This window comes from Triturus cristatus, chromosome 5_2, assembly GCF_964204655.1.
Source record: "Triturus cristatus chromosome 5_2, aTriCri1.1, whole genome shotgun sequence".
In the NCBI taxonomy this organism is placed as follows: Eukaryota; Metazoa; Chordata; class Amphibia; order Caudata; family Salamandridae; genus Triturus; species Triturus cristatus.
The window spans coordinates 409,315,313-409,329,260 of record NC_140588.1 but is presented as its reverse complement, the minus strand read 5'-3'; the positions used below and the strand labels follow the sequence as shown (position 1 = coordinate 409,329,260).

General features: G+C 43.2%; 1 protein-coding gene across 7 annotated transcripts in view; it reads left to right on the top strand.

The window, feature by feature from the left end:
* COBL (cordon-bleu WH2 repeat protein) overlaps positions 1–13,948 on the top strand; it is a 961,684-nt gene that overhangs the window by 387,869 nt on the left and 559,867 nt on the right. The window lies entirely within an intron of this gene.

The window sequence follows — 13,948 nt, the reverse complement described above, 5'->3', positions numbered from 1 at the left end:
CCACTGGTAAAAAGACGAAAAGGGAGGCGGGGGCCCAGCCCAGCCTCTTCCGGTCAATGACGGGCCTGGTCTTGGCCCAGGCGCATGCCCGGGCATGTCCGGCGCTTTGGGAACTGTCTGGCACTTAACAGAGCGTTGTGTAGTGCTGCGGCTCCTCCTTGCCCCTGGGAATGCTGGAGGATTTAGTCCCACCCCAGCCACAAAGTGCAGTGTGCAGTGTGCAGGCAGGGAAAATTGCCAATTCTTGGGCCCCATGCTAGGGGAAATGTAGGGCGCTTAAAAGCACTTTGTGTAGTGCTCCTGTAACTTAACTCAATATTATAACTGCTATTTGTGTAAGAAAAATAATTTGTTTACTAAAAAACACATAGGGAGAAGAAACAACAAGACAAGACTGACATAGACACTCCAAAAAAACTAACAAAGATATATTTCAAAGAATGCCAGCAAGTGAAAACAAATATTTGTATTACAATGCAGAATCTTATCAGTTTTAGAAAGTGCTATCAGATGTCTTTAGCAAATCTCACTGGAGGGTGTCTAAGACTTTTTCCAGGCCCAAAGTATGTACCTTAAGATTGAGGTGAGTGCTCATGCCATCCACACTTCTGACTTGTTAAAAAACAGTACTGCCTCCATTTTTCTAACTCCACTTTTTTTTGTAGCACAGTAAAGTGTCAAAACTATATAAAACAAGTAATTTTCATTATAAGAATGTTTCCATGTTAATTTGGGCAAAATGGTAAAATGTTGAGGGGCAGATGCTCGGGCTTAGTTACTCCCTTCAAAAGTATTGTGTCTGTCTTTTGTTTCTTATCCGCCCAGTTCTGAAACTGACTGGATTCTGCTTCTGGCAGATTTCTTAAACCAGAACTGTGTTCCAGGCTGGCTTCTGTGAGCATTCCCATTTGTGTCTGGTTAAGCGCACTGATTCTTATGCACTGGTGCTCACACACTTGGTGTGCGCCCAGGAGATCAGAGCGATCTCTTCCAATGTCATGTCTCAGCTTGTGGATCATCTAATTTCTTTTTTGGTGTCCTGAATGAAAACTGTTGCATATCAAGCACAGCACAGTAGGAACAGTAAATTTGGTTGTCCCTTCCAGTGCTTAATTTGAGCTTGTGGTTTCCGGTGCTCAGAATCAGCACTTATTGTCAACACTGGTACTTATGAGAGTCTGCCATATGGTGGCACTGTTTATCTTATTTAAAAACGAGCACAACAGCTGTTTATTAATTAAATATACATGAAAAATGATTATTACCTGCTGCCAAAGCCATTCTTATAGCTTGGGGGGCCCGGAATAGTCAACATTTCACAACTGTAAGAGTGTGATGGTAGTAGTTGTGTTGTTTCTGTAGTTGGCAGCTCTGAAAGTGGCAATGGGCAGTGCAGGCGGAAGTGACCTCCTGATAAGGGCCCTGCCACTTATTTTTTTACAGATTAAATACTGCACTCTGCAGCCCATCAATAAAAACAAAGAAACCCCTGTGAAATGTAACTTCACAAGTTGTTATGAGATAAACACATTTTAAACATTTTTTCAGGCTCTGGGTCTATCAAATATATGCAGATCTGTGTATATCCTTTAGAAATAAGAGGTATGTCTTTCTGTGTGACTGTATGAATGCGTACACTCATAAACTCTTTTTTTGTAGCCTAACATACAAACTGTATTATTTGGCGTTACGTAATAAATCTTAAGTACTTTCCATTGGAATCTACATTATTAACCTTAGAATAACGAAAGATTGAGGAAAGATCTGCACGATTTCAGATAAATGCCTGACAGGTTACATGGAACTGTGCAAAACTAACCCATATGTTTTATCAAGTGTGTAACTTGCAACCTGATGATGACACAAGGATCTCATCTACAAATGCATTAACCCACTAAGCTCTTATAAAATATAAATCTGTGATCCACATTTGGAGTCTTTGCTCTGCAGCAGACACATTAATCCTCTGATCTATTTTAAGGTTATTAACGTTTGTTACTTTAAAGGACACACAGATCTCTCAGGCCAAAGCATCAACTAAGAGTTATTTCACCAGTATTATCCCGGATGCTTACTGGGCCCACATACATCTCTGTGGCAGGTACCTTTACCCCTTGGCTAGCTTGAAATGTATTCTGTGACCACTTAAGTAACCAAGAGAAGCTTCACTAAGATCTTTTTCATTGCTTCCAGATGTTTTTTTGAGGCACAGTTTGTAAAAAAAAAAGCATAAGTTTCCTGTCATACGTGCCACCCCTAATGACTGTGCCTCTGATCACTCCATTTACTTTCTACTTCCACCCTTAATTTATAAACTTCCAAAGTAAATATTTTCCATTTCCAGCACTGTTTCTCGCCCACACCAGGAATAAAGTTGTCTCTCAAGTTATGGCCTAAAAGTGGACTTTTGGCAGGTGTATAAGCCAGTGGCATCCGGCACAGATCTGGGGTGGCGGGGCGGGGGGCCAAAGGGTGTAAAAAAAGAAAAAGACACTTGCCTCCTCGCCACTCTCTCCCATGTCATCTCTCCTCCGCGTCTGCCAAACAGGAAGTAGCCAGGCTTCCTTAAGCCAATCACAACGCTGCAATGCATCGTTGTGATCGGTCTGAGCGCCATAGTTTGGCGCTCAAATAGGGACTGGCGGCCTGGGCATGTTCTGCACCCAGGTTGTAATGCAGCTTGGGTGTAGAACATGCTAAGTGCGCATGGCTGTTTGGCCGACCCAAGACGGCCGGCCAAAGCGTCATACGCATTTCAGTGTGCCCACCACTCCTCCCCTGCGCTACTCAGTGAGCAGAGCAGCCCCGCCCCCATGCTGTCGCAGCAGGACAAAATAATGTTAATTACATCAAGTTATTATCATTTTATCTTTCCTTTCTTTCACTGCTGCAAAGCAGTGGGGCGACACTCCTCCGCCCTAGCTGAGGAGCCGCCACAGGTATAAGCTGTATTCACCGTGGCCAAACTAAACCGTGAACATGAATCAGGAGGCTGAAACGTTACCGAGGGAACTCTTAAATCTGCTCTCTTTAGTATCAACTTTTAAAGCATCTCTCTTTAGTATCCGTACAGCAGTTCTTCAGTCTAAGGCTCCCAGGTTTTATTAGCAGAAATGGCCTGCTGTAAACTCGGCACCTGAACTCCAGTGGATACCAACTCTTTGCCCTCAGCCACTGGTTTTAAATGCCAGACCATTTAATAATAAAAGAGAGGAGGGAATCGAGATGACAAGTCTTTGCTAAAAATAACTGCTCTTGATTTATCTTTCCTTAGGATTTCTTTCATCTTTTAGTTCCTGTAACCTTGGCTCAGCTGCACAGTTTTATTGATACACGTGATTTGCAAATCAGTAGCAAGGCATCCAGTGTTTGAGCTCGCTGTTAACTAGAGAAAATATAATATAAAGTGAGAAACTAAACAAATACACAAGAGAGACAAACCACTCCTTCAGGCAGAGAAGCAAAGTTTTCCATTAAAGCCAAATCTTTACACACCCTTTAGAACACTGCTAGTTATTTCCACGCTGCCGTTTTGGGCTTGGCAACAGAGAGCTTAAGCCCTTTGCCAAATATTTTCTAATCCTTCTAAAAAATATAGATGAAGGGGCTCTGGGTCACCCTTCTTTGAATTTTTCCTTATTGATGTCATATTCTTGGCCATTAGGTGTATTAATCCACCTCCTAGGCTGTACTGCCATTGCAATCCATGGAGTGCATTGTTCTCAGCAGCTAAATGAATGTAATGAGTTCCTTTGCCAGCAATAAATATTTTATGATTTTCTGAAAAGAACTATTCAAGGAAAATGTTATCTTTCTCATTTAAGTGAGTCACACGGAGTCTCTTAACTTGAACAAATATTTAAAGGACTGTGGCACAGCGTAAAATGATTTAATTATAATGTTCAAACATCTCACCATATTTCTTTATCGGTTTCAAAATTTCTCCCACCACTGAAAAAAGGCACACATTCACAAATGCCAGTCTGAAAAACATTACATGAAAAAGCAATGTTCAATTCAAAGATTTCGATTCACTACTTGGGTTTATATACAACAATTTCTTTCATGGATGTAGATGACCCTCGTGTTAGAATGTCGCCCAAGTCTTAATGGTTGACACCTGCAATCAGTCTATGTCCCTGTAAAGGAAAGGGGTAAAGTAGAAGTAGCTACTTAATAGAGGAATACAGAGGTTCTTTCTGCTATTTATTTGCCTTGTAATGTCCTGATTTCTCTTTGACTTGTCAACATGTGGTGTTGGCCTCCGATAGTATAAAAAAAAGGCTTCTTGTGGCCTTCATCAGGACAGAGTGGTCTTAAAGTTATCTTAGTTGTTGTCACTGTCAATAAGGCCGGTTAGCATAATACCAGTATGCCGGTGGTATTTGTGACATGAAGTTTGGTCTTCCCTAAGTCCATAATAGTGCTTCCGCAGGCACTGAAGAAGAAGGTTGAGACTAGAAGAAGGTTGAGACTCATTTTCATGGACGTGCCCCATGCAAATAAGTCCTGTCGATAACTCTATTTCCCTGGTGGTTCCAGGTTGAGTGTTCACTAATGAAGGACTTCTCACTAGTCGAGTATGCTGCTTGTCACCCACTGGGTACCGTAATAGAGAGTACAGCACTGCCAGTGCAGAAGCCTGGTTTCTGCCCAGCAGCACCACTTTCTATGTAATGCAGCCTGTTAAGACAAATAGCCCGTGAGAAATGCTTATGAAATAGTCTTATAGCCATCCACAGAGTGATTCTGTAAAAAGGGCATTAAAAGCAAACATTAGCAAAGCCAATAGTAACACCTTTAATATGCTATCACATGGAAAGGGCCTTAGTGCATGCCTGTGCAAGCACATTAAAGCCAGTCCTGTTGGCACAACTCTCACAGTGCACTCATACAGGCACCTCGCTACCCCTTCACTGACATTGGCACACTGTTCACTGTGTGCTTACATAGACACATCTCTCACACTGCGCTCACGCAAGCACACCTCTCGCCCTACTTTCAGACAGGGACACCTCTCATTCTGCTCACACACAGGTGCAACTTTCTATGCTGACACATGCACACTTTGCCCTTCTCTCACACATGCACCCCTCTCACTGTGAGCTCACAGAGGGATACCCCTCATTCTGTGTCACACAGGCACACCTCTCCCTCTGTGTTCACACCGGTACGCCTCTCATCCTGCACTCGGATAAGCACAACTCACAACCTTCACTCAGGAAGACACATTCCTCTCCATGGACCCAGAGAGACACCCCTATGACCCTGGACTCCGACAGAAACACCTCACCAACCACTCAGACATAGGTCTCCCTTTGCCATCACACACAGACACACGATCTGTCTGGCGCACACTCAGTGAACCGGCTGAAGCATCAAGGCAGCATGGACCTCGCCTGTGTCAGAAAAAGCCCAGGCCTGGCAGGGGCGGTGCCTTCGCAGTGGCGGAGGAGCATCGCCCCCCTGGCTCAGAGCCAGCAGGTGAAAAATAAAACGATGTTCTGTCATTGTTTTATTTTTCATTGGCCGGCCATGAGCCAGCGCTGTAGGGAGGGTCAGACCAGGGCATGGGCGTGGGGAGGAGGAGAGCTGTGTGCACTTCTAAGTGCGCAGGTGTGTTTGGCCGGACATCTCAGACCGGCCAAACACACATGCGCACATAGGTTTCTCCAACCTGGCTGTATTGAACAGCTGGGCTGGAGAAACAGCACAGACCCCCTGTCCCTAGTGGAGCGTCTTTGCAGCCCGCTCAGGCCAATCCGTGCGCTGCTCTCATAGCATGAGAGCAGCACGGGGAATGCACAGGGAGTCTGATGCTGCCCCAGTGCCTTCTGGGACAAGGAAGACCGAGGAGTGACATGGGGGGCAGCTGGCAGCTCCAGGTAAGGTTTTTTTAAAATGTTTTATTATGAAACCCCCCAGTGCCCCCTCCACCAGCCCCTCCACCTCTTCATTGTGTTGGCCACCACTGGGACCTGGCACCCTGCAGATCGGCCTCTGTGCACAGTAACCGTTCAGACAGAGCCAGGAGCCACAGCCTTCTCAGGCCTAGAAAGCAAGATGGTGCAGGTTTTGCCCCCTCCGTATTCTCATCACAGTCACCCCTGATCAGCGAGTGAGGGGCATCAACGCTTCATATGCACATAATCATGAAAAGGTAGTCTCCCCTTGACAGGTATCAGAAGGCACACCAGCCCTACTCACTTGTCAGCACACAGGAGGTCGGAAGGACATTGACATGCTGCTGAATAATTAATGCACACAACTGTGTGCTGGGCATTCCAGTGCTCAAAAGAGTATGAAAACCATCCTTGAGGTGGCATGCGCTGTGCTTTCTAGCCTCACAAGCAGACAGCGTCTACTTTGTAACACTACCGCGTCACCACCTTAAACGCTGCAGCAGCCGCCATCTTTAATAATGATGGGAAGCCTCAGCAAGTGAGAGTGAAAAATTAGAATTCATAAAATTGTATGTTTAAATTGACATAGATGGGTCGCACATAGTATAAATGCATTGTATTAGATTCATAATATTGTGTTTACCTTAGAATGAATAGGCCACAAAATGTATTTATTGCACCTTAGCCTGATTGCATTGAAAACGTGGCTTTTAAAAGTTGCACTGTTTTCATTTAAAAGGTATTGTTCCTCTCTTAATAATATAGTGGAAATGTGCCCTGTTCTGTGGCAAGGCCTATTTTAGCTGTAACAGTTCCAAGCTCCCTGCCTGCTGCCGAAGAGCGCACATAAACTGTTTCAATGTTCTAAAGTTGATGTCTTTGCTAGCAGAGCTGTATTTTATTCATATTTTCAAGTGGCTTTTGTTTAGCTCTGCAATGCCATTTCCATTTCTATGTAGGTTGAAAGTCCTAGTTGTATCATATTGGGAAGGTCACAACTAGACGCGTCCCTCACCAAGGAGGAAATAATGGCGGCGATGCGTGTATTTAAAACTTCTAAAGCTCTTGGGGAGGGAGGGAGGGGGGGGGGCCTGCTGAGTTCTATGAGAGGAGGGTGGACGTCTTTGCAGACCCTTTGCTGGTGGTGAATCAGGAGCCATTTACAAGGGTACAGATGCCTGACTCTATGAAAGAGGCGCTCATAGTCATGACACCCAAACCTGATAAGGATGTTAAAGATGTCTCCTCTTACCGCCCCCTCTCCATGCTAAATGTTGATGTTAAAAACACTTAGCAAGCCCCTAGCGAACAGGTTGCTGGGCCACCTGCCATCCCTGGTCCATGAGGCCCTGTGTGGTTTCATCCCCGCAGAAATACTCTCTGTAATTCGAGAATGCTGTCCCTGGTCATGCACGCGCCGGTTCTCGCGATGATTCATGCGCTCTGGTAGTGCTTGACATTGAGCAGGCATTCGATTCCCTAGCGTGGAAATTCCTGTGGCACAGGCTGTGAAAGGTGGAAGTTGGGGAGACAGTTATCAAATGGGCGCAACTGCTTTATTGGTATCTCTACGTTTTTCAAGGCTCATTGTTAGATATCCTAAGGAAATATTTAATCGAACTGCATTGAACCATTGTTGACTTGCTCTGTGCGGCTGGTAGGAAGAGGGTCAGTCTGGTAACTCTGAAACAGCCATAGTGGCAGGGTAGGTTGGAACTACCCTATTTAGTACTATACTATCTTGCCATTCAGCTCCAACGTGCTGTACATTGGTTGGACGAGGGTAGAAGCGTTTGCTCTACAGCACTGGTGGCCCAATGCCCTTACCCGAACTTCTGATGTTGGGAGGAAGAGCTCCTAACTCGGTCCCCTATGTGATGTGATGAGACAGGTGTGTAAAGCTTGGGAAGGAGCGGTCTGTCGGGTGTTGTGGTGTGCTCCTTACGCACCCGACATGCCTTTATGGTCTCTGCGGCCTTTCAGTCAAATGGCTCACACAATAGTGATAGATCGATTGCGGGAGGGGGGTTGTAACACTCTTCAAAACCTGTACCCAAATGATAGATTCATTACACTACAGGACGCAGTGGAACCCTTTAATCTGGGCCACGGGCAATTCCTACAGTTTGCTAAAATGGTGGCCACAGCTCGCGAGATATGACCCTCATTCCCGCAGGTCCCCAAAGAGTCTCACACATTTGTCACTTTACTCGATATGGCTGCGTGCTGTAAATTGATCTCCTTTATATATAGGACACTCAGAGAGGATGTCTCACTGTTCCAACTGCCGGTAACGGGCAGGCTGCAAGAGGCAATTGGGGAACCGATTACAGACAAGGAGTGGGAGAGCTTGCACGCAGGGGTCCACGCAGCCACTGCTAATGCTAGGTTTAAATTAATTCATTACAATGTTATCCATCAAGTATACCGTACTCACGTCAGGTTGCATGCCATTTATTCGGGCAGGGAGTCTACCTCTCGCCGGTGTTTGGTGAGGGAGCTGACTTTTTCCACATGATGTGGGGATGCCCTGAACTTGGCACATACTGGTGGACCATAGTTGACAGGTTGAACACGGCCACAGAATGGGTGGTGGCTCGTGAACCCAGACAATGCCTATTAGGCCTGATTCCGATGCGTAAGAAGAAGGGCCTAAGTAGGAGATTTCTGGTGTTGGGGTTTATCCTTGCCAAACCCAGAGTGGCTATTCATTGGCTGTCTCCGTCCCCTCCGGGGGTGCGAGAATGGGTGAAAGACATGACTCAGTGGGCAGTGGCTGAAGAGAGACGCATGCGTAAATGCTGGATGGATAACAAACTAGCTCCCAACTGTGCCACTATGCTTGCGGACTTACTTGAGCCTCTTGATGCTAGGCCTTCTTAGGCAAGCTGGCCGGTGTGGTTGATATGAACATTGCTTCTATTAGAGGGTGCCTCTGGTGTTTGTGTGTCACTGTGATGCCCGAGTTTGGTTGGATGCCTTGGAGGAATTTCTCTTGCTACTTCTCCTACTTTCACCATAAATGATCATATGCAACTGCTGTAGTAGAGCAAGGGGGGAGCGGGGTGGTGGGGTCTGGGGTGTTATAGATATGTAACTGTTTTCTTGTATCATTCTGTATTGTATACCAAATACCAGTAGAAATTATACCAAAAATGTATATTAGGAGGGTGTTTAGAGTGAGCTTGTTTTATGTAATAACACTTTGGAATGATGATTGGCTTTCAATAAATCAGCATTAAGAGTAAACCCATGGTGCCACTTCACATCATGATTAGGACCTGGATCTCTGCTGTTGAAATTCCACAAAAATTGTTGTATTTGGGATCTGTGCCAATTATTTTCACTTATTTCTAAGGACAGACTCCATGTCAGACTATTGTTTGACTTTGAATTTAGAAAATGTTCTCCTCTGCCTTTAAATCTGAGCAGTCTCTTTCACCATTTACTCTTTGATTTATATTATTTGCCTTGAGCTAGACCATATTTGGTTCTGGATGCTTGCTAAAATAGAGCTCAGTTTCAATTTCCCATGCGGATTCAAATTTGTTTAGATTTTGAATATTTTGAACTGAGTAACCACTTGCTTTTTGCCTTATGTAATGACTGTATATTTTAGAAAAACGTTCATGGTTTGTATTTGAACCTTGTCCCATGTGGATTTTTTTGTGTGGATTTTCCTATGTGGGTTCTCTAGTTTTTCTTATATGCCTAGGGCTCTCATCCTTAAAAGCTCTGACACAAGTCATGCTGCCTTCTGGCAGTCATGCTGCTGCTGTCCCACATGCCATGACCCAGCCCTGCTATGTAAGGAACAAGAATGTTTTTTTAAAGAGTGTTGGTGGTAAATATATATTCAAAATCACAATGCACCTCCACAGCAGTGCACAAACACTTTACTGTCCAAACTAGTGCCCATGTATTGCTACTTCACAACCAAACAAGCACAATTGCCACCCAATCAAATGTCATTAAAGAAGAAACTCAACAAAGAAAGCTAAAGCCCCTCTCTGTTGGTGCATAACTTGAGCTGGTGGTTTCCGGTGCTCTGCATCGACACTTAATTGTTAACACTGGCACTTATGACAGTCTGTCACTTGGTGGTGTTGTCTATCTAATTTAGAGATGAGCACAACAACAGTCTATATACATTAAAATGATTTCTATCTGCTAACCAGGCCATTCTTATAGCTTTGGGGGCCTAGATTAGTCTGATTTGTCAAAATCGTAACTGGGTGATGGTTAGTTGTTTTTATTGGCACCGCTGGCAGGAGCAATGGGTGGTGCAAGCTACAGTGATCTCCTGACGAGGGCCGTGGCACTTTTTTTTTTTGTGTGCAATGTAAGCACTGCGCTCTATATACTCCTTAAATTCTTCTGTGTAATTATTTGAGTTCTAGTGGAGAACTGTGCTGCTAGTCCTGACCTAAAATTGCATCATCGGGCGAGAGAGCAGGTATGGCTGAAGAAAGTGGGCGTAGCCAGGCTACAAACTTCCACTACAGCCTTATTTTCAGTGAAAGAACAGCCAAAACAGCATGTATAACGTAATTGCTTAAGGTCCTTAGGTAGACCTCCAGAGAACTCCGTTTAAGTAGCTAAAATGTTACCTAAGTTGGGAGATGCCAAAATCCTTCATAAGAAGGCATGACTTAAAGCTATCTTTACCAGACATTTTATATGCTTTATATGCGCCGGACCCATTTTGCGGCTTGAAGCCCGTTATTATGGTTTGTCCATTGGCATGTGTGATCCGCAGTGTAGGCCACCCTACAGTCCTCCCCCTTCCTTCCCCTCGGCCCTTCCACCAGAATGTGTCTGCCCCCACTGACGTGCCTCATTGCCCGTTGTAATGTAGGCGGGTCCTGATTTCGTCTACATTTATTATCATACTACATAATGAGTATTTCTTCCCTGTGTTTTGTCGCCTCTTTAAATTACATTACTTGCACTGTTTGTGGTTTGTGTTTGAGGACAAGTTAGGGTTAGAGAAATCAGCTCAGGAAAAGGATGCGACTGCTTATTTGCGTGTTGCTTTTGTTTGGATCCGTGTGCAGTGAATGCCACACGCCTTTCTGCTATCACTTAGTTTTTCACTGTTAAGCCAGAATTTCATATTCGCCATGGTAAATGAAACAAAAGAGATAATAGATTGTGAATTGTTTTTTCAAATATTACTAAAATATTTACATTTATATGTCCCAAAAATATTACAATTAACATTGTTTCAACAAATATGTGAATTACTCTCCCCACCCATTCCACTATAAACTCAACATCTCTCACCCAAAATTATAATGAAAAATGTAACATACATTTTTAAAACAATATCAATATATAATAAAAAAACATAAAACAACAATATACATTACAGAAATACTGAACACAATAATTTTACAAACAACATTAAAAAAATACTACAATTATGATATTCTTACCTGCAATATTCTATCCCACAATATCTTTCATCACAATACTTTTGACTCAATATTCGTCTCCCATAAAAATTTTAAATCTATAATATGGTGGAGCATCCATCCTTTCATAAAACTATTAGCAGGGCCATTGATAGTATGTGATTCTACGCCAGCAGCATTTTCTACACAATTATGGTTTTATATCTCTTGCTACATAATCGATTCTTTATTGCATATTTTGCAAATTTCAGCAAAAAAACCTGTTTCTAGTTCAAATAAAATGTTACTAAAGACGAGTTTCACAATTTGGAAAGGTTAACTGGCCACCTTTTAGTTGCTGACTGCTGCTTTTAAGTTTTAGACTAATACCAAGAAGGTCAAACATTTGCCCAGATAGTATTAATGTGAATTAAAATGACAAAATGTGGCACAATAATGCCACAAAACTCAACTTTTCTTGCTGCATAATTAATCAACCCTGCCTGTAATTTGGTCCACAATTGTCACAAAATCCCAGTGACCTGTATTATTAGGGGCTCATTAATATATTATTATTATTATTATTAATACTTAAAGTGATTTGAACCTACCAACAGGGAGAGGTCAAGTAGAGGGTAATCAGTAATGACACAAATCTAGAGAACACAATTATAGATCTAATAATAATAATGATTAAAAAAAACTTTATATGTAGCAGTAAACATCATACTTTGACACTTTCTAAGCCATGTAAATAGCATATGTTGCCTTCATCCATTTAAACGTGTTGTTATTAAACCCTGTGCAAAAATGAAAAAAGAAAGAAAAATATGGACAATTTTCTCGGACATAATTTGCAGTGGCTTAAACAATGTGTAAAATTAAACAGCTGCATTTCTCTTTCTTCTAAGATTCACAGTAGGAAAGTATAAGTGATCCTCCAGGAAACCAGTGAAGGGTAATGGATAGATTGAACGTTTCCGCATAGAGTGGAAGGCTGGAGAGCAGCTATTAATACCAGAAAAGCGATTCCGAACAGGTAGTCTGCATAAACCATAACTGGTAAACCTTCTTTTTTGTTTTTTTTGTTTTATACAGCGCAAACTCGACCCGAAGATATCAGGTATCAGAGCGCTTTACATAAGCACCGGTTTAGTTACAGAGGGATGCATTCATTTTTGTTAGGCACGCGGAGATTATGTGATTTGCCCAGAATCACAGGATGCTGAGCGTAGTTGCCGAGACTCGAACCCGGTTCCCCAGCTTCGAGGTCTACCGCTCTAGCCATTAGGCCACATTCTCTCCCCTATTGCTGACGTTTGGGAATTAACAATACCAACATGAATGCTGCCAAAGGTTGCTGTATCAGTAATACACTGTATAGGTAGGACTAAAGCTTCAGTACTTTGTTTGCAGCTCTAAATAAATGATGCATCAGAAAGTAATGTCTTATTGAAGGACCTGAAGAAAAAGGGTCTGAGGCAGGGCCATTATATGGGGGTGGGGTGGGCAGACAGGGTTGTTTTACCTAGGCCCCACCTTTTTCAGGGCCCCCACACTGCTGCTGCAGAATTCATTTATATAGCAGGAAAGCGGAACTAGCCTGCTGTTATATATTCCTATGTTATATATTCACAATCTCAGGCAACAGCAGCCGCCACTAGGTGACACCATATGCTGGAGTAGCCTTTAAATATACATTGGTCATATTCTGAAGGAGTTAATTGTGCTGCCATAAATCCATATAGGGGCCCATAAGAAGCTAGTGACTCAGAACCCACAAATTCTTCTGACAAGCATGGTCAGAAGAGGTACTGGTCTGGCACCTTCTTCTCTCCCAGATTTAAATATTTGAAAGGGCTCACATTTGGGTGTGATAGTAAATTTAAAAAATGGGAGAAAGTGGAAATTGGGGACACCTGGAAGAACATGAAGACCTCAAAAAAGAGTGGGCCAACAGAAAGAAAATGCAAGCAGAGCATGAGTTGCAAAGGGTGGATCTAGAACCTCTCTGATAAGGGAGTAGTAGTAGTATAGTAAGCTTTATTCAATCTTTTAAAAATAACCATAAAAGCATAAGGTATAAATAAAAACATGAGCATGATATTAAAATATCAACAAGTGTTCCAGCAGGTCATAATAAAACAGTAACTAATACAGTAAGGTGCAGTATCTTAAAACCCAACCAGGTTTGAAACATAAATGATTTCTTATGTCATAGCAGAATTTTCATAAAAGAACAACAACTAGAACAGACTGAAGGTGAGCAGAGCTGTTGAAGAAATAGTAAAGGAGGTCTGCACCTTACAATCCCCACACTCCTTAAAACAGGAAATAAAATCTTTTTACCAAATGGACGATAACATTTACACAAAAAGTTAAATTGTAACAAAAGGGCCTAATTAATATGTCGGGCGGAGCGCCACCGATAGGCCGTCAGTGGCGGTCTGTCCGATAGACAGCCCTTCGGTCCGACCGCCGTATTTTGATGCATGCGGTCGGACTGTTAGCAGTTGGGGGGAAGACCACCCCTCTGCCAGGATCTCAGATCCTGATGGGGTGGCGGTCAGAATCACAGTCCTGACAAGAGGAGGTTCCGAGGCAGGCACCACCATCGGGATTACGATGTCCCTTTCCAACAGCCTTTTC